Source organism: Armigeres subalbatus, chromosome 2 (genome assembly GCF_024139115.2).
Source record: "Armigeres subalbatus isolate Guangzhou_Male chromosome 2, GZ_Asu_2, whole genome shotgun sequence".
Classification (NCBI taxonomy): Eukaryota; Metazoa; Arthropoda; class Insecta; order Diptera; family Culicidae; genus Armigeres; species Armigeres subalbatus.
Genome location: NC_085140.1, coordinates 49,412,824 through 49,434,510, shown reverse-complemented (window position 1 = coordinate 49,434,510; position 21,687 = coordinate 49,412,824). Strand labels below are relative to the sequence as shown.

The following is a 21,687-nucleotide window of genomic DNA, read 5'->3' as shown; positions in this document are numbered from 1 at the left end:
GGAGGCGTCCGCTGCAGATAGCCGACATCGTGTCTTGGAGCCTTGAATGGTAGTGCAGTCAGGCAGAGGCCTTTTTCATCAGTGATAATGATGTGAGTTCTCTTCTTTTCGGCAATACTTTTCTGATGCGTTCCCTGTGGCGCTGAGTCGTAGCCACGCTTACATTTAGATAGCTAGGCATTTAGGGGCCGTCCAGAAACCACGTGGTCATATTTTAAAGATTTTCAACCCCCCCTCCCCCCATGTGGCTTATCGTGGTCATTTGGCAGACCCCCCCCTCCCCCCCTATGACCACGTGTTTTTTTCAAAAACCAAAAAATTAAAAAAAACTTATATAACTAAAACATATGGTTAACCCGATCAATTTTGAAGATGAACAAAAACAGAAATTTCAACTGATTCAAAATCAAACTAAACCCAGCATGAAAATTATAAATTTTTATGAATTCTAACATTTTGATGATGTTATCATGTTGTAATCTGTATCAGGTATTAGGATATCTAGAACTCGCACACCTTCGATGCATAAGGATACGAAAAAATGTGGATATATTATAAAAATATGTTATAAAAATTTCTAATGGCTTAGAAACTTTCCAAATTATCCCTATATTTTTTAATTTTTTGGCATTGAATGCTAGTTTTCATTTTATATCTACAGTCTTCAATATCTTTGGGTTCCTTTTGGTATTCTAGAATTTATTGTTATATTTTGCTATTTAACCCTTTCAGGACGATTTTTTACATGGATTTAACGTACATATTTAGGGTTTTCCACTCGATCTTGCCAAAACTAGTATAGTAAGAACTGAAAAGTCGTATTTTTTTTCGGGTGTCATAGGCCAAACTGCTCTGAAGTACATATCCTTGAAAGTAACAAAAATCATGCCAAGAAACAAAATGTCCTAAGTTGAGAATATATTCACAAATATTGATGTAATCATGAGACATGATATTACGGAGTTTTGAAACGACCCGATCAACCAAGTTCTGAACGATGTATCCGTACATCGCTAAGCATCCAAGCAGGTCCATTGAGCCGATGCGATTTCATTTATTACTTTCACAACCTACAATAGACCTTCCATGAGTCGATGTTCTAAGATACGATATCGTCTGAAGTAGAAACCCTGCTTAAAAAATTATAAAAATTTTCCATAACAATTAGGAAATTTCCAATAAAGAAATCATGGTCCTACGAACAATAAAAAAATATTAAATTCTCTGCAAATAATGCAAAATTTTCATAAACAATTAAGAATTTTCCACAAAACAAAAATAAATTAACACTTTGAAAACCAAAAATTGCAATTATGAAAAAAAAATTTCCATAAAGAAATCGAAATGTTCCACGGAAAAAATACAATCATTCCATAAATAAATCAGTATTAGCAATAAATAGTTACAAAATTTTCCACAAAATAAATATTTTACTTTAACAAAAATTAAAACCTTTCCACGAAAAAATCAATAAAGAGCATTAAAAAAAGGATATTTTCCATGAAAGAATATAAAATAATATATAAATTAAGCATTTTTCCATAGATAACCTCTTCTTTAGAAGCGTTTGAAGTTCATGGAAAATGTTATCAATTTGATTGCTTTTTAGTATTTTCTCAATGTAAATTTTCTTATTTTTGCGGATCCCAAAACGAATCGATTAGGGAAAAATCTTGCATATCGGTCAACCCGATCGCGAGTTAAATCGTCAGGAAGGAAATCTCAACTCATTTTTATTATATAGATATTTTGTGGAAAAGAATATTTTTTTTCTGGAAACATTTGTAATTGTTTATTGCTAATATTGATTTATTCATGAACATTTTGTTATATTTTTCATGGAACATTTTGATTTCTATGTGGAAAATTATTATTTTATAATTGCAATTTTTGCTTTTACAAGTGTTAATTTATTATTGTTTTGTGGAAAATTTTCAACTGTTTACTGTTTTGCATAGAAATTATATATCTATTTAATACTCATGCCCTGATTTCTTTATTGTAAATTTATTTTATTATGTAAAATTTCTACTTTTTTCTTTATTAAATAGATTTTCAGTCCAGAGCTGGTTCATCTCTCAAACCCAGTGCTTCTAGAGCCCTATAAAAAAGTTTGCGAACAAACCTCATTGTCATTGTGCAACTTGATGTTGACTCAATTTTGGGTGCCTTGTCTCTTGGATATCATGTTAATGGAAATTCGGATCATATGCTTATTGCATCGGATTAGGTATATACCGATGATGAAGACATTGCTGGTAGATATCGTGGGCTGAACTCGAGAACGTTTTGGATTACCTTGAGCATCTCGTATTCCTGAATATTAATCACTGGCTTAACGTTCAGGATGGCCCATCTTATCTAAGTATTCACAATGATGAAACAATGTGGTTTACGATTCAAACATTTCAACTTCATTTGCATGCTCCTAGAATCGAAATCTTCCCGAGGTCTCGGATATCTGAGTTTCCAGGGTCAGTCAAATTTGAGCTCCCATAATTTTTCTGTAAAGCCAATATCTAGATGAACAATTTTGCTGAAGAAAATGGTGGCCTAGCTCTCTTTTGTGATTTTATAGACAATCTAAAACGCTGGACATATATGACCCATCCGTCCTGAAAGGGTTGAGATTTGTTTTGGAAATGAATTTCAATCGTTATTATAACACTATTATTTAACCTAGGCTTCTTAAGCCTAAATTATTGCCTACATTTGTTGTTGGATTAATTTTAAATTCCAAGATCTTCTGAATTTTCAAGAATAATTATTTTGGAGTTGCAAGGGAACCCTTAAGAATATTGACAAGAAATTCTTCGGAGTCTCAACGGAAAAATCTTTAGAATTTCAACGACATTTTTTCCGAAATTATGTGGAAGAGTTCCGAAAAATGTTCGGTAGAAATTTTAAAGAACTAGAAGAATCCGTAGAAGGATCCGAAATGCATATTCACGTTGAAAATTCCAATAAACATCAAATTCCGAAGAATTCCCAGTATAAATTAGAAAAAAAAATCCAGCTGACTTTTTTTTACAGAATCTCTAAAATTTATGTTCAAAATCCTGGGCAACATTAATGAATCTACAAAGGAAATTCTTCTAAATTTCCAATGAAATTTTTTTGACGTAATATAGGGGGGGGTGGGCGGTAGTGATCAGTCTGCAGAATCAAATTTAAGACCGTCACGAAAAGTGGTCAGGAAGTATGAACTAATAACTCATCCGATTTTGACGATTTTTTTGTCAATCGATCGACAAACTGTTTAAGATTTTGCACAATCATTAGAAACAATTAAATAAAGGCGCTAAACTATTGAAAATTGAATATCGTCAAGAACTGTTGAAAACTTGTTATACACAGTTCATTGCCTACATTTCGTAAAAACATGAACTCTCATTGTACATTTTGTAAAAACATGAACAATTTTCAAAATTGTAGGTAGTTGCAGTCCGCTGATGCAAAAGTGTCGGCGGCGTGATGCCAAAAACCACCTCCGCACTATAGGATTTCGGGCGGTCATTAATCGAAAATGTCATGTCTTCCGAATTATTTTAAAATATTTTCTCTCCATTGTCAATACTCTAATTAAGAGAAATTCTGAATTTGAAGTCTCTAGGTGCACTAGTTCCAAAGATATAAGGTGGCAAAGTCAGAAATGGGTAAAAAGTTAGCAAATTTTCTGAAAAAATTATTTATTTTCAACTATTTATTGAAATATTTTTAAATGTTTTTTCTTCAATGTTAATACATCATTACAAAGGTTATTGTATAAGCTTTTAAATGGTGTGCAAAAACTAATGGTTACACTGTGAAAAAATTGAAAAAATGCGGAAGCAATATTTTTCCAAAAACGACGCTATTTTCAACTTTGATAGTGAAGAACTTTTTTTCCTCAGGAATCCCGGGTTCTTTTATGATACACATCAAGGACAAAACTTCGACTAAAATGTCCTGAAAGAATTTCTTGCCAGTATTTGCAATTAACAGAGTTAAGTCACTCTGAATTTTTCTTTTCATTTGTTTTTTACCGTGTTTTGCCTTTCTCGTACTCCAAGGTGTATGCTCATTCCAAAAACGAATGTTTGATAGAAGGCCCGAGACCCCTAGTGGTATATATCAACTAACTCAGCGCGAAGAATTGAGGTGATGTCTGTATGTGTGTGCATGCGCGTCTGTATGTATGTGCGCAAAAGAACGCAATCGCCATTTAGACACTTATTTGTGTCCGATTTTCTCGCAACAAGTTTCATTCGACGGGAAATCTAGTCCCATCGTTTCCTATTGAAAATGGGTCAGACTGAACTATGCGCTCAAAGGGTATGGTCAAAATACATTTATTGGTAATAACTTCGACTTTATTTATAACCATTTGAGCTCATTTAATTAACTTTTCAAAGGAGTAAATGAATAAAACCCCAATGCAATGCAGCACAACGGTAACGGAAGGATTTAACAGTTCGCTCATATATTTCCTGTCAAATTTTACTGTTTCCGTCGCCATTCCGCTGAAATGCGTTTGGGGCTTGAGTGGTTTGAGTCATTCTCTAAAACCTAATTTTCTGAGCTATTCATTAGCTACTGATGGAGAACTAAATATGAGATTTCATAATATGTAAATATTTATAAATCTCCTGGAATCAATAATTCCCGACATGTTTATTGCAAAAGTAAAGACGAACAATATCTTAGTTAGAACGGAGCGTATGAAATTCCTGCTAGTGTTCATGAATGTCTGGCTAATGGTAGGGAAATATTTATTCACTCATCTACACTTTGAGGTTCACTGGCTGAACAACCAGCGGAAAGTCAATATAAACAGTTGAAGAAATTTAGAACTCATAATGCAAGAAAATGATCAAGAGAGGCAAATGTTGACATTTTCCTTCGTGCCTTACATGAATCAGATCCATTTTAAGCTCGATTTGGATAACGAGGAGACGTTGGAAAAAATTTTTCACTTAGTTATTCTTATGCCATGCGTAATTTTGTAATATTTGAAGATTTTCAAAAGTTCTTTATCTTCTAATACTTTAGATGAATTTATCTCATCTTCCATCGTTGATGGAATTGAAGAAAATATCATTGAAGACTTAAACCTTGACACAGAAAAAGAATGATGCTGTATATAACTTGTAGAAATCATGAAAACAAATCAAAAGTAATTCAAATAGTGTTGTTATTTAAATTAAAAGAATTTTGCTTTTCGGAAGAATGGAGCATTCTTACATTCCACAATGAATGTCCACATTTTTGAGAATATATTAATCTCATTTTTTGAATAACTTGTACACGTAAAAATGTCATGGGATTGCGATTTCTAATTTGCTAATACCCTTTTTCAAAAGTTATTTTCAATTCTGATTATTTGATTAACATTTAATGCTTTATGATCCTTCAGATCCTAGTACTTTGTCAAACAAATTGTTCTAAATACAAATTGTGAGGCATGAGAGTGAGAACAAAAATATCACGGAATGTCATGAAATTAATGTCATTTAACATGATCGCCGCCATAATGTCCATAAATTGCTGAACTTAGTTTTGTACAGCCCCTTCCTTCTCCTTAAGAAAACGCACGAAATTTCAACTTCCCAAATAGGTTTGCTTTGTCACGTTAATCGAACCTATGAAAAAAATAATTACGTAATTCATAGACGATCCCCAAAGGGGGGGGGGTTGGAAATTGTATATTCATGCTATTTCGACCATACACAGCTAAAACTAAGTGGAAAATCACTTTAAAAGTCCAATTTTATTTTTGACCGCTCGCTTGTATGGGGATCCCCTATAGTGCTCCGGCGGTGGCGAATGAAATTTTTTAAAATTATTTTTCCATTTTTCCTTTCCAAATTTTGTTTGTGGAAATTGAGACTGAATCGCAACCTGTTTTTTCTTTTTTTTTTATGGAAATAGGATCAAAGGCTAAAATGGTCCAATAACGTAGATATGCATCGGCGTTGCGCCCGACGCTGCGTTACCGGTTTTTCCCGATGCACACCTACGTCTTTTTAACGCTGAGTTGAAAAGACGCTACGTGGGCATCATCTCGCTTTGCGTTTAATGATTAAATCATTAAATTTTAATGCTATGTATTTTTTAAACCGCTATTGTTATTTACTAAAAGTTTTTCGTGTAAAAAAAACCACGTGGTTCGAGAGCAACACCCCCCTCCCCCCATGTGGCTTATCGTGGTCATTTTCCAACCCCCCCTCCCCCCATATATGACCACGTGGTTTCTGGACGGCCCCTTATTGAAAAACAAAGTATTCAAGACATTCGTAGGGAATCGACTGCTGGATTCACTGAGTAGAAGTTTTTTCAAAACTAGGAACGTGGTGCCAGTTTTATTTTGTTATGCCTCACTTTGAAGAGCAATAATAAAAAATACCACACATTATAATGATGGTATATGAACAATCTTATAACGGCTCATTCTCGATAATTTTTACAAATAGATAGGCAATAGGCGTGATGAAGCTTTAGATTGCCACCGAAAAGTGAATCCTATAGCTGACTTTGATTAGAGCTTAATAGGTAATCACCGTAATTAATCAACGATAAAGCTACTTGTTAGAACAGTTTAAAGCTATAGGCAACCTTGACAAAAAAAAATATAATGGAACAAACTAAGTTCTTTAGCAGTTTCCACTTTTACATGATACGTGTCGACACAGCTTAAAAACATTGACGAAACAATGACTTAGGTAAACAAGTGACGAACGCATAACCTATACTCAGAGCAAACAAAGTCAATTAATTTTCATTCTGCATAAATAAAAGTTAAAAAATAGAACACTAATACGCAATATTTTTTATATTTTCAATGTGGTCACAAAAAGCTAACACATTAAATAACTTATAATTGTACTATATGACTAAGTGGCCTTTCAAAGCACATCAGCTGCTACCAAGTCAAAAAAGCATTTTAAACATTGCTTTTAATAACTAGAAAAACGTTGTACTAGAAATCTTGAAATTATCATTTTAGCCTTTGATCATTGACTAGTTTGCATTCAATTACATTTTGCATTAGTGTCGAGTCGATTCCAAACCCGAACCTCACTTCACCCCATCCTTATCCTACCGCATGGCGTTTAAGTGGTCTCCAAAGAGTCTTCTGCCATTACCCTCTCTATTATCGGCTTTGGATTGACTTGCGCTCTCATTGCCCCACCAAACGCTGCAAAATGAAAATGAAAATGAGAATAGCTTTTCACACATTCAATATCGTAGTTAGTTAAAATTACAATTTCCACATTCGCATGATTCATTGTGTTCTGAATAGGCACTTAATGCCATATCTATCGACGATCTTTATAGTACACCATCCGGCATCATTCGTTTTGAAAAGGCGCATCATCAGCTACCAATCAAAACTGTCGTGGCATAGGGTAAATCACTACTTGGGCCTATGGACCCGGTTCCCGGCTCATTGCACAGAAAACTAATGATTTAAACTGTTTGGAAGTCGTAGGTTTATGGTTGATAATTTTTAAAAAGTCTCCCATTTATTTTTCACAATACTCAATATTTTTCTATCACTTGTTTTACTCCTAATTGATTCAATTGTATAAAATAAAAATGTAGAATTCAAAATTTCACTCTCCGATGCCACACCACTGAGCCGGAGTGATTCTTTCTACTTTTACAAAACGGTATTATCGAATAAACACCTACCTGAAAATCGTCACAGTGCTCGATACAACCATTGCATGAAGCTGTTAATCACCACACCATAATTCTAAACACCCGCACTTCAATTATTCTTATTTGTTCGTTTCACTAGAACTTATTTAAATATACTAGAATACATTTTAAAATGTATTCACAAACCGAACAAAAATTCACCTCGGCCCAAGAAATTCTAGCCGCACCGTGCTGCCAAAAGGCCAGGATTATAAAAATGATCCTTCATCGTTAATAGGAAAATTGTCTAATATGTTGACGTTATCATGTTATTTATAGTTCTCTCGATTTTAAAAGGTGAAATAAATATTGTTTTAAAGTATTTGAAAGAAATTTGGATGAGTTTATATATCTTCTCAACCAAATAAAAAGGATTATGAATAATACCATCTGGCATCTTGTTGTCGTGGAACGTGCATATTTTTGTTTACATCGCATTTTCTACCGTCCCGAGAGAGAATGAGAGTAAAATGTTGAGAGATTGAGTGAAATTTTGCTTAGGCTGGGAATTGGTTTTTGTATGCCGGATTGGGAATCGCTATGACTGAAATGAGTGCTGCACCTCGTTCATTTAAATCAAATAAAAGCTTCTTTGAACGATATTTAGCACGAATAGCTATTTTTTAAGCAGAAGTGAACCCCAATGCAGTATTATACAGCCTACAAATTTCAGAAAAAGTTGCTTCCTGTCATAAATATCAATTAAATAATGCAGTCGTACGCATGTTAGGCCGGGAATGGGGTAAGAAACCCTACTCGTAATCGTTGTGCATCGATGTACAAAAGTATGAGAATTGTTTAATAAATCTGTCACTGTTTTGCGTAATATTTAAACGAATGGTTATTTACTGCCGCATGTTATCACTTTGTTAGAATATTGAATTCATACTACGTTAGCAATTGTTATATCATTGCATTTTATATATTTGCGTGTATTCACGTAGAACTTGAAGATGTTTTCATTCTAGTTATAAAATCATTCTCAAGTTATCTAAAAACCAAACATAGTAAAATACGGAGTAAATTTCAACTCATATTATTTGATCAATTCGTTGCAATTCAATCTCGTCAGTCAGTCGGATTCCAAATTTCACCAAATGTAGATATGAATGTTACCACTGGCTCTTTTCGGGTGCATTCAGTGGGTGGTCATCCGCCTGCCCAAGTCCGGTATACCAGAATCAAAACAGCAATAAACTCTTTTTTTTGTTAACACCAACACAGCAGCAATCCACTTCATTCATTCTTTCATTGCCAGATTTGGCTCACCGACTTCGGTTGTGGCAGCAATCTTTCTTGAATATTATGACAGCGCCGCTATCCATAACCATAATCCCGATGACGACGGTGTTTAATATTGCTGAACACTAGTTACCTGCAAGCGGTGGTTGTTGTTGTTTACTGTTTCGCTATTGTGGTGTATAGTTGGGCATAGAAAGTTGACAGGTGAGTCGCGCAAATAGGCACACAAACACTCGCATGCCCAAAAACCTGCTCCTCTTTCACAACTCGCAACGGTATGCGTTCGGATTTGTTGGGAGAAAAATACAGTCAACCCGGTAGACACGATCGTTTACAATTTCTAGTCTGTACGGAATTTCAAGCTGAAAATATTTTTCTTTTCTATCAGCTACCAAATCATGCCAACAGAGTTACATATCTTATAAAACACTTAGTTTGCTCTACTCAGTATTCAGAACGTCCAAAATATTTTTGACCAAAAGTAGGTATCATTTTTAAAGTCAATAAAGTCATACTATTATTTGGTATTAGCTTTAATAAAGATAATCATTGTTTATTTCATTCCGTTGGATTAAAATATTCCATAAGTTATCATAAAACAATTTCTGATAAGAACAATATTTATTTTGTTCCAGAACAGCAAAATGATTTATATCAATGGATTGACTGTAACACTTTACACACCTTACTAAACGAACGATTCAGGATGGAGCACTACACTCTTCTTATTTTTCATAGCCAAATTCGCCCACAGGGGTGAAATCGGGTCGTGTTTTCAGGTTTTCACCTTGATAACTAATGAATTTTCACTTGTTTTTCACCTATCCATATGCAATTGCAATCAATTTTCTTCAAAAACCGCTAAAAATGCACTTTTGCTCGAGTTTTGTACGATTTTTCGGCAACGGACACGACGACGGCGACGACAAACCAATACGGACGGCCATCGAGCAGGAAAGCAGCGCTCTGTCAGTCACGTCGATTCGACTTTTGCACCACGAATGAGACGAAACGAGAGATTGTGGCACTACAGTGCAAGCGCCAGGCCGAATCGATGCTGAACGATCTCGCGCACACACCTGTAGCCTGTAGCTAAACAAACAGGGCTGTTGCTCAAATCTCTCTTGCTTGGCGTTGTCGACAAGTTCGCCAATTCCCCGGGTGTGTTTGTATTGGCAGGGCATTGCACGTGTTGAGGCGACTGAATTCATTCATACATTTATTAGGCAGATTGGCGCATTGCTCCGAAAGGTCATTCATAAATGCGTGCTACCCGTGATGCGTGCTTCTAGGCGTAGTTGTGAAGGTATGGAAGAGATGGGTCGAGTCAATGAACGTTGTTCTTAATACAAGAGATAACCCAGAGCCAGAATGTTAGCGTTTGGAAGATGAGCATAATATTGCATTGATGATGAGTGCGTTTGTAGTTCTGGTACGACATTTCACGCAATATTAGCGTCGGACGTAAGAGCCCATTATCAAATTACATAACATTTTGGGAGTGGGAGGGATTCTGTCAAAGCGTAACGCCCCATAAATTTGGGAAAATCCATACAAAAACCCTTATTAATCCACCTAGCGGTGATATTCCTTTTTCGCACGTTCAAAAATGTTGAAAAGCATACAATTCATTTCATTTATTTAGTCTACATCTATACAGATAACACTGAATCAACAATTTGACGCCACAATACACGGTTCGAGGCCGCATCTCTCCATCCTCGAATACGCCCCACGCTCGCCAAGTCGTTCTGCACCTGGTCTGCCCATCTCGCTCGCTGTGCTCCACGTCGTCTCGTACCTGCCGGATCGGAAGCGAACACCATCTTTGCAGGGTTGCTGTCCGGCATTCTTGCAACATGCCCTGCCCATCGTACCCTTCCGGCTTTAGCTACCTTCTGGATACTGGGTTCGCCGTAGAGCTGGGCGAGCTCATGGTTCATTCTTCGCCGCCACACACCGTCTTCTTGTACACCGCCAAAGATGGTCCTAAGCACCCGTCTCTCGAATACTCCGAGTGCTTGCAAGCATACAAGAAAAGTATGAAATAACTCTCACAATTAGATATGGCCAATTTTTAATAGGAAATAATGATACAGAATACCCCGTTGAATGCAACTATTTGCGGTTAAATACGAAAAGTGCCAAACTTGTGTGACACTTTAAAAAGATTTTCATACAAAAGTATTATTTTGACCATAAATTTTGGGCACACTGTCCAATCCGGCTAATTTTCAATAAAAGTTGATAACTATATCCCAACATATGCAACTTGTTGCGAGCAAATCGGTTAAGACTTAGAATAAGTGCCTAAAAAATGAGGGAAGACCGGAAGACCGAATGTTTCTTTTATTTTTTTTTCTCGTAACTTAGCGTTCTCTGAGCACTTCCACAGTTGTTCCTCTGCAAGGTTTCTAAGCCAGTTACCATTTTTGCCTTCGTATATCATGAGGCACGATGATACCTAATGCCCAGGGTAGTCGAGACAATTTCCATACCGAAAATTACCTAGACTAACACTGGGAATCGAACCCAGTCACCCTCAGCATGTTCCGCTAGGCTAAGGCCGAATGTTACACGGGACAAATGCAGACTCATAATCACGAAAATCATTAACTGTCAAGTTCATGAAATCGTGATTATAATTCATGATTCCAGGAATATTATTCATGGTACTGTGCAATCCCCACCAATCTACAAAATGCATATCCGGTTATACTTTTAACACTCTGTTCCCAACAAAGAAGACCGATTGAGAAGTAGCATGCCATACTCTCACTCAGTGGTCTCGAGTTTGATCCCCTGTGTCAAACTTATTTTTAAATTATTCAATCTCAACAACAACGCATTGGGTGCGTTACCTTAATAGGTTACGACATATTCGTCCAAATGTCCTGCTCGACCAAATTACATGATCGGCTAAATGATCTGTTCGGATAAATAACCTATTCCAAATAATTCTGTTCGGCTAAATTTTTAATTCGGCCAAATGACCTTTTCGGCTATACGACCCTTTCGGCCAAATGACGTTTGGCCTAATGGTTTGTTCGGCCAAATGGTATCGCTAGTCAAGTTGAAAACCGAAATGGGGGACTAGCGAAGTTGGATTTTTCTCGCAATCCGTACGTTAAACCTAACTTCGCTAGTAGTGCGCTAGTCTAATTAGGCCCTAATTAGACTAGCGCGCCACTAGCGAAGTTAGGTTTAACGTACGGATTGCGAGAAAAATCCAACTTCGCTAGTCCCGCATTCCGGTCTTCAACTTAATCGAGTATATATTCGGCCAAACAACTTTCGGTATAGTGGCCTTCGGCCGAACGGTATTCAGTCAAACGGCCCTTCCCCATCCGGCTAATTTTCAATAGGAAACAAAATGGGACAGGATTCCGTATCGAATGCAACCTGTTGCGATTGAACCGGTTAGGGATAAGTGCCTAATAAATGAGTGTCACTTTTTTACGTATTTTGTAACAATTGCATTTTAGCCATAACCTCTGGGCCAATTTTGAACAGAGAACAATGGGACAGGATTCCTCGTGGAATGCAACCTGCCTCGAGCGAATCGGTTAAGGATAAGTGCCTTAAAATGAGTGAAATTTTTCACATTTATTTTTTAATAAAAACCCAGATTAAACCATCTAGTGGTTATGATGCTTTTCCCGTTCGTTTTAAAATGTATTGAGAAAAGTTCATTAGGAAGGTCAAACCATCACAAATAAAAAAACAAATAATTACTTCTCAACCAACAACGAAAAGCTACAAATAAGCATCTAGGTTGAATTATTGTTTACTTATGATCTGAATAAAATTAATGTTGATTAATTCGCTAGACATATTTCATTTCAGCATTTAATCTATCTAATATCCGACATGGCCTATTTATTTGTTTACTACCTTTATTTGAAGTCGAACTCACGTTTTCGTTTTATCACATTTCAGCACATCGGGGAAGTTTAACAATGTGCTGAACTGGTTATTAAAGTTCTCTGTTCGACTATGATGTGATGCTCTGAAAGGGTGGTCGAAATGAGTTTGAATAGTAAGTTAATAAGAAAGCATTGGACATCGTTCTTAACCTTTGGATTTCACATTTTTCTGATCTTTCGCACAGTGCAGTGCAAGAAAACATTATGCTTTTTCGTTTGAGAGAAAATCTGGATTCTAGATCTGAACAATTTGATTTATAGGAAAATAATGATTTATTTTCAAGACATGCTTTTTATATTCGAGATTTATTAAGCTGTCGGGAGATTTATTAAGAAAAAAGTCATGCATTCATGCGGAACTAAATTTACTAAAAGCCGAACATAATGCCGTCGAATAACGTCGGAAAATTGTTGAATCTTTGGTGTTTGGAAGCCCAATATTGTCGCATGAATGTTGATCTTTATTGCGGCGAAATTGGAATAATCTCAGATTCTGAGGAAGGCCAAAAATAAATTGATTTTATTTTCATAAATTCATGAACAGCATTTGGGAGGGATTTTATTATTTTATCGTTGATCGACATTATTTTTCCGTATTTTTAATAGTGTGCGATGGTTATGACTGACTGAACAATGTTTGAAATAAAAACCAGTTATTAACAAACTGTAGTTTGACAGATTTACTTGTTGAATAAGAGTCCAATTATGATTTGAAGCCAAGAAGCAGAATGTCATTAGTTTGCCGTCCATGTGCCAGTGATATCGGTGAAATATAAGTGGAGTGCCAAGGCTTTTGTAAAGCTATTTTTTACTTCGATCCTGTGGCATATCAGCGAATGTTTTCGAAGAAGTCAACTATTTTGGATGTGCAACTTATGTACTAAACTTATGGATGATGCTCGTTTTCGTAATACCACCCGTGTTGCCTAGGAAATTAGACAAGTACACGCTCTAAATTCTCACAGGGACATCTTGTAAAACCTTAAGCTGGAAATAATGGACGAATTAAAATCAGAAATAAAAATAAATTTTGCCAGGCTGATCAACACCAACTCGTTTATATTGGCAGAATAGGCTGTGGGAATCTTCGGATACCGGGTACGTACCGTAAAATAAACGCGATAGGTACTTTGTAGACACTTTAAGTTGAATAAAGTTTTCTGACTAAAATAAAAGATCAAAGCATATAAAGTTATGTCACATAGTAGCATTGTTGCCAGTTTTCTTGTACCGCCAACACTCATCCTTGAAGCTCAACTTGATTGCTTGTTCCTGGGTGAACCATCGGAACCCGACCCAACATGTCGACGAATTTCCTTATTAGCCTTATTAGCTGTCAAAGGCTTCGTCATGATATCAGCCAACATGTTTTCCGTAGCACAATACTTCAGCTCCACTGTGCCAAGGTGCTTGGTGTAATGGAACAAGGTATCAATATGTTTGGATCGTCTATTCTGTCGTTCCAGGCACGTAAAATCCATACTGCTGATAAAATCCTGGTTCAAATCATATTTATCAAACCGTTTGCTTTCTGTTAAAATCGGATCGTCGTAGTCTGAATACTTCTCCAATACTTCTGGTGTACCATGAGTAAGTAATCTGCCCAACAAACAATTTAAGCTGAATAAGCTAGTTTTTTAGCTTAAGAAAACGGTTTTTAGTTTAATAAGTGCTCTATGAGCTTCCAATGTTTGTTGGCTGGGGCCTCTCTTGTTCACGCTGTTTATCAACAAACTCTTCCGACTTCTACCTCCTTGTTTGTTTTATGCGGATGATGTTAAAATGTTTATGATTATCAATAGCATCGAGGATTTTAAGAACTGCAATCGCGTGTGGATAGAATGGCGAACTAGTGCTCTGCTAATCTCCTGACGCTCAGTATTAAAAAATGTAATGATTTTTCCTTTTATCGGAAACACAAGCCGATAGTTTTTGATTATTGTATCTATAGTATCTATATGTATGTATAGGATTAAGGATTTAGGAGTCACACTGGGTCAAGACATGACATTCAAGTCGCACTGTAACGACATCAACGTAAAAGCTTATTGGCGACTCGGATTCATTTTCAAACTACCTGAAGACTTGACTGCACGTAGTTGCCACTACTCCATTAGGACCAGATCAGTTCTTCTTGCACAGAGAACCAACAGACGTTTGCTTGGGACTAGCAGTCATCTTCAATGTACAAGTACTGGTGATCTCTGAACTGGCTGCTAATGTTAGGAGAAAGCAATTGATATAATTTCTTATTGGATGTAGGAAACGAGCATTTTCGTTCATTTCCAATTGTAGCAGTTTCTACTAGAATTGTCAAGTTGAAGGTATAGTATAGAAATGGAAACGGTATGGAAGTCTATTTCCAGTTCTAGCGAATGCTAGGAACATGAGAAATATAGAGAAAGGTACAAAGTAGGAGAATGGAACGGACCTGGGATTGAGCCCACGACCTCCTGCGTAGGAGGTATAAGCAGTAGCCATATGACTACCAAGCCCGTTCTCTGAAGACTTCCGGGACCCTCATTTCCTAGAATCTCGGTATTGCTTTTTAGTTCGTTCTATCCTTAAATTTTGTGCTGTAGTTTGGAGCCCTTATCAAAGCGTCTGGATCTCAATGTAGTCTGGATCTCTCCGTGTAGCGTCGATTCGTACGTTATTCACTTCGGTACCTACCAAGGAGGGATCCCGCTCATCTTCCCGTATATATGAGGACCGATGTAGACTACTTGGTTTGACACTCTCTAAATGAGAAGGAATAGATCGCAAGTTGCCTTCGTGGCCAAAATCGTGACTGGTGGAATTGGCTTTTCGGAACTTCTCATGAGGCTAAATCTTTATGCTCCGGAACGAACATCGAGATTTCCTGCACCTTTCTCCACGTACGTAATCGAATGTATGGCATGAATAAACCTTTCCGTACTGCTGCTTTAAATAGCATTTATAGGCTATTTGATTTTAACTTACCATTGACTACCTTTTTAACAAGATTGTAATCGTTTAATGTATATTGTATACTTGTTTGAATATTTACTAGGCAAACTTGTCCGATCTCGCCCGGGTTTTATTTTCGATCTGTCAATCATTTAGCTTCGTACTCTAGATCGATTTCAGTTCTTGACGTGAAAATCGGTCCAACCGTTCGGTTCATAATGCCTCAAAGGAAATGCAAACTCATTTTTATATTATAGAAGATATTCATTAAGACCACTAAAAGTTAGATGAATCTATACAATGAACATGAACATGAACATATAGCCTTTACATGTGCTTTATGTTGGCAAAAACACACTGAAAATAATCTACGTTAAACTCATCGTAAATTTAATTGAATCGGCACCACCTGTCGATCCTATTCAATATAACGTGTTTTGAACATCGTTTTCTATTTGTGTAGTATATTGAACCCTTCTGTGAAGTAGAAAAAGAAAAACCATGATGTGATGTCACTGCATCAGACTAATGCTCAGAATTGACCGGACAGGAGCGTCGACGCAAATTATTTTACTAGAAAGGTAAGTTTAATGTCAGATATTTCCTGCATTCTTATGGATTATGTTCGAATTTGTAGGTACAGAAGTACACCTTACACGAGTGATTGCAGCCAATCGGATATACCAGAACGGTCTCGAGGAGAATGTCATGCTTCCTGAAAGAGATGGCATATTCGCATATTCCGATAAAAGACGGCATATTCTGTGCAAGTTTTGCAGCAAAAACATATTTGCTGTTTCTGCCTCATTGTATGCTTTGTACGTTGAACAATTAAAAAGCACCGCAATAATTACTTTTGCATACGATTCAATAGTTTTTCCGTGGGAAAACTGACAAAACGTATAGGCAAACGTATATCCATTGTGACACTTAAGGTATACGTCAGATTCATGCAAAAATAAATAAATAATGGTAATTCTAGCTAATTCTAAAATGTGTTTTATTTGTATTCGTATTGCTCACATATTCCTTACATTTAGGAGCTAGTAAAAAAAACGAGCACCCTTCCAGACGTTTCCTACAAAAAGAATTCATAAAGATTTAACGTGTTTTTCATTTTTATTCTTTATGTTCTACATATGCAAGGAACGTTTAGTTTTTTGACATTTGGAACTGGAATCACACGTTAATGTCGCATGAAGTACAACTAGTGAAAATTCATGTGTGGAACCAGTAGTATGGGCGTGTAGAATGTTTTCAGTGCATAAGAGTTCGAGACTGTTTGCAACATACTTGAATAATGCTCGATTGATTCTTATCTCCTTCTTCTTCATTCTAATCTAAAATCTCAAATCTCCATTTTGGAAAGGTTTACAAAAGAATTGTGTGTGTGTGTCATCCTCTACCCCTCACCCAGCTGGGGGTGTTGATCAAGTAGTACTACGAATAATTTGATCATATCTCATGCTCCGTAATGGTGCCCTTATTGTTATGAAGACTAGTACTACAAAAAGGATTCACTTCTGAAGAAAGAAAATTTCTTCAGAATGTGTAGGGAATGGGATGTACTAGTTGTTCATAACAGGTACAGCAAAACTTCACAAGGACGCCCTTATTCGTACTAACTACTCAGGGAATAGAAGGTCGAGAAGAGCCACCGCTGCTAACTAAAGCGTGAACCGGATACCTGGGACTCCCACAATATCCGCGGCAATAGCAGCAAACGATGCCCTGTACGTATTTAGTGTTTATTATCAAATTTTCAAATTTATATAGCAACAAAAGAGAGAAAGGAAATAATTGGAAATTGCTCACTAGTTTTAGTTTTGGACACGACTCAACTACGCATAGTTGTTAATAGAATTAATTATAAAATATCAATAATGAGAAAACTATAATAAAATTATCTATTAGAAACCAAGATTAATCCACCTACAGTGAGATTTTGACCCTTCCTTAATTAAAAGGAAATTCAGACTCCAGTATTTAAAACGAGATAAAACTACTCAACCTCCCACGGCGATTGAAAGTGTAAATGACAAATTAATTGCCTACCAAAAGGCGGATTCCATAGGTTGAGTAACAACAAAACGAATGTTTCCGCACTGTACGTCAGGTTGCCTATCTATCTGGCGCTCGTCGAATTGAATAGCTATTGTAACATGTGGTAACATGGTTGGTTAGATACTTTCGTAACGCTGGCAGCATGTATACTACTAATTTCCAAAGACCTTGATATTAATACAGAACTAACTTAAGGGGATACGGGAAGCACAAACAATCATCAAATCGTCATCATTTTCATCATTGAATGCTTAATTTTTTTTCTACAACAAATATGATTTTGAAAAAGTATCAGCGACGCGTGCTTACTCTTCATCTACATGCTGATACATTTACAGTTACATCAAACAACTAAAAACCGAAATACACCGCTTCAAAGTTACGAGGTGGTAATGCTAGAAAGAGACAAAAGATAGGCAAAATAACACGGTGTGTAGTGCTTCCCCGAGTCACCTTAATCAATCATTGATCTGAACGAATCTCAATCACAGACAAACAGACATAACACTCCTCAAATTCCCATCGTTTACTGATTTACTGGTCAATTCAAATAATCAATAGTTGGCCAATCGATCACTCGTGGCGCGTGCATCGTTTTTGTTCGAGTTTGACGTTTGCTCACTACCGCCATCTGGTTCGTGATTTGCCCAACTAACTGAAATCAACAGATGTCGTGATTAATTATTTTTAGAGCGTCTTAGGGGAAATTCTACAAGGTTAAAAGACTATTATTCTTCCATTTACTTCCACTATTAACTTTTTTATGTATCAACAAGCAGATACGCATTTCGTTTCCTACTTGGAAACTTCTTCAGTGTTTGTTATCGACTTAAGAAAAACATTGCTCATTAACTTTAAATATGGTGTGTAGGTAGAACTGTAGGTAAAAACATCGCAGGAGTTTTCATCAGAACAAGTACAGGTATTACAAAATGGTTTAAATCACGCTTTGACCTCAAAGCCTGATTTAAACCAAATAATTATAGACTTAGAGACGGCCATAGATTCATGCCAAATTTCCCTTGACCAGAAAAACACAGCTAGGACATTTACAGAAGACACATTAAAGACACTAGAACACACACCCAACATTCACGAGACTAACATTATTAAGGAATTAAAAGACAAACCAGTTTTCTATACGAAAGCAGACAAAGGTAATGCAATTGTCATTCTAGATAAAATTAATTACGATAACCTTATGATAGAAAAACTTAACAATGGTCCATACAGAAAACAAAGAAAAGATCCCTTGACAGATATTGTGAAAAAAGTAGATAAAACCATCAAAGAATGTAAACCCATATTTGAAAATTTGCCTCGACTTAAAATTTCCAACCCAACTTTGCCTAGAATTAGAGGACAACCAAAAATTCACAAACCCGGAAACGAAATCAGAGAAATAATATCTGCGGAAGGGTCTCCAACTCACAAAATAGCAAAATGGTTAGTCAAAGAATTCCAAACACTCTACACACATACGCAAACAGACACTAGACAAGTACAAAACACAAAACAGTTTATTGAAAAATTGCAAAACTCAGGAAATATCGAAGAAGACGAGATAATGGTTTCATTTGATGTGGCTGCACTGTTCCCAAGTGTACCCGTAAAAGAAGCTATTGTCTTGTTGGAAGATTGGTTACTTAGACAAAAATCAGACGCAACTTGGAAGACAAAAGTACGCACATATTTAAAATTAACAAGACTTTGCATAGAAGAGAACTATTTTACATTTAGAGGAGAATACTACAAGCAGACAAAAGGAGCACCAATGGGTAATCCTCTGTCCCCTTTCTTATGTGAACTGTTCATGGCTAATCTTGAAAAGGATTTGAAGGAAAAAGGGGCCATTCCTGAGCGATGGTGGAGATACGTAGATGATATCTTCAGCATCATTAGGAAAGACGCACTTCCATCAATCCTAGAAGCCATTAACAGTGCACATAGGGATATCAAGTTCACTTGTGAACAAGAGAAAGACGGAAAATTGCCCTTTTTGGATGTTTTAATAGTTAGAGAATCAAACCAAATAAATTTTGAAATTTACAGAAAACCCACACACACACACAAAGAGTTATACCCAACACTTCAAACCATTCACACCAACACAAAGCAGCCGCATTCCAACACATGATACATAGACTCGAGACTTTTCCACTTAGCGTCACAGGGAAACAGAAAGAATTAAATTACATTTTTGAAACAGCTAGACTAAACGGATACTCAACTAGAACTATTCAAGCTATTATAGACAAACATAGAAAAACCCAGTATAGAAAATCATTGACTACATTATCACCAATAACAAATGAATTGCGACGAGTACCCGTTAATTTTGACCATAATATAACCAGACCATTACGCTCTAAATTTAGAAAAATTGGTATCGAATTAGTTTTCAGTAGCAGGAACAACCAACTGAAGACACTACTTGGAAGCACAAAAGACCCCGTTGACGCATTAGGAAAATCTGGAGTTTATAAAATATCATGCCCACACTGTGACAAAATCTACATAGGACAGACAAAACGAACACTAGACACGAGGTTAAAAGAACATTTGGCAGAAGTAACTAAAGCAAAGAAAGACACTGAAAAGGTATACATTATCATTTCAAATCTAAAGTAGCCGAACATATATTTAACGAAGATCATCAATTAACCAAAGACAACATATCACTTCTCAGACAAATACAAAATCCTTGGAAACTTGACGTAGCGGAAAGCTTAGAAATTTACAAACAAAAACAAATAAACTTACTTAACAAAGATCAAGGAAACGGATATACCTGGCTGTTTAGATTACTACCCACGGGACGACGACGAATCGGTTCAAGCGACATGCCCTAATTTTTTACCTACAGTTCTACCTACACACCATATTTAAAGTTAATGAGCAATGTTTTTCTTAAGTCGATAACAAACACTGAAGAAGTTTCCAAGTAGGAAACGAAATGCGTATCTGCTTGTTGATACATAAAAAAGTTAATAGTGGAAGTAAATGGAAGAATAATAGTCTTTTAACCTTTTCAACAGATGTCGTTAGTGTTTGAACGACGATGAATTTGATGAGTAAATGTTCAATGTGTTATGTCTGTGTCTCAATAGCGTTCAATAATAACATATATTTTGCCTTATGGCTGCCTAATTTTGTAAAACTAATGATGTTTAATACCTTAAAAATGAGCGAGATTTATATGGTAGTAAATTTTGGAATTTGCACACATACGCACACATACATGCATATAAGTGGTCTATTAGTATCTCAAAACATGCTTACATTTGTTATCTAGCTTCCACTAAGGAAATTTTTGAAATCCCTTCAAATTTTTACGTTTTTGCTTTTCTCAGAAGGTTTTGTGGTACATGCTTCTATCTGTTCCTCAATTAAAATCAAATGTTTCTTTGAAACAAATCCGAAAAATAAGCATATCTTCATATCATATAACTTGTTGTAATTATATTTTCAATATTAAAGTGAATTTGTTTCAATTGCCATATATTTTATTTCATAATCCAAGAGGTTTATTGATAGATTAATACATAACACGCCTGCGTAACGCATACAAAGTGAAATTATAGACACTTCCGAAGGAAGGGTCAAAAACCCGAATGAAAATTTAAAAACAGATTTTAACTAAAACGTTATTTAGCATAAATGCATGACGTCTTGAATAACTGACGTGAAAGTCGGCTTGAGTATGAGGTACCATACCCATTCAGTAGAAGATTTTTGAGGAAAAATGATCAATTGAGAACCAATGATTAGACCAAGGATACGACAGTTAAAAGGCAGAGTCAAAAAAGATAGAAACAGAGAATTTAAAATAATATTGGGT

The 21,687-nt window shown here is 36.1% G+C and overlaps 1 protein-coding gene across 1 annotated transcript in view; it reads right to left on the bottom strand.

The window, feature by feature from the left end:
* LOC134218557 (protein melted) overlaps positions 1 to 9,929 on the bottom strand; it is a 47,086-nt gene extending 37,157 nt beyond the window's left edge. The window contains exon 1 of the mRNA XM_062697695.1: positions 9,610 to 9,929. The gene's annotated coding sequence lies outside the window, so the exon portion shown is untranslated. The remainder of the gene's footprint in view (positions 1 to 9,609) is intronic.
* Positions 9,930 to 21,687: the final 11,758 nt, after the last annotated feature.